A 512-nucleotide genomic window follows, 5' to 3' on the forward strand; every position below is an offset into this window, starting at 1 on the left:
AGGTACGGGAGGGACGGAGGGACATACCGAGTCGCGGTGCGTCGCCTCCGTAGGGCCTTAGGAGGAGGCCAGGCTCTCCTATGAGGATCTGTGGGGAGGCCAGGCTCCTCCACAGGGGCCCGGGAGGAGGCCAGGCTCCCCTATAAGGACCTGTGGGGAGGCCAGGCTCCTCCACAGGGGCCCGGGAGGAGGCCAGGCTCCCCTATAAGGACCTGTGGGGAGGCCAGGCTCCTCCACAGGGGCCCGGGAGGAGGCCAGGCTCCCCTATAAGGACCTGTGGGGAGGCCAGGCTGCTACGAGGGGGAATGTGGGGGGAGAAGCCAAGCCCCTGCTATTGGGGATGGAAAGTGTGAGGTCTCTTGTACCTGCGCCGTGGCAGGACCTGGAAGTGCCATTGGAGCGGGGCAGCCTGTCCTGCAGCGCCTGAGGCACCTCCAGCCACAGCAGGGCCAGGCGCCACTGTCCCTTCTGATCCCTGCCTTAGAATCATAGAATCATTGAGGTTGGAAAAG

The sequence above is a fragment of the Aptenodytes forsteri genome, unplaced genomic scaffold (genome assembly GCF_000699145.1).
Source record: "Aptenodytes forsteri isolate BGI_AS27 unplaced genomic scaffold, ASM69914v1 Scaffold178, whole genome shotgun sequence".
Lineage (NCBI taxonomy): Eukaryota > Metazoa > Chordata > Aves > Sphenisciformes > Spheniscidae > Aptenodytes > Aptenodytes forsteri.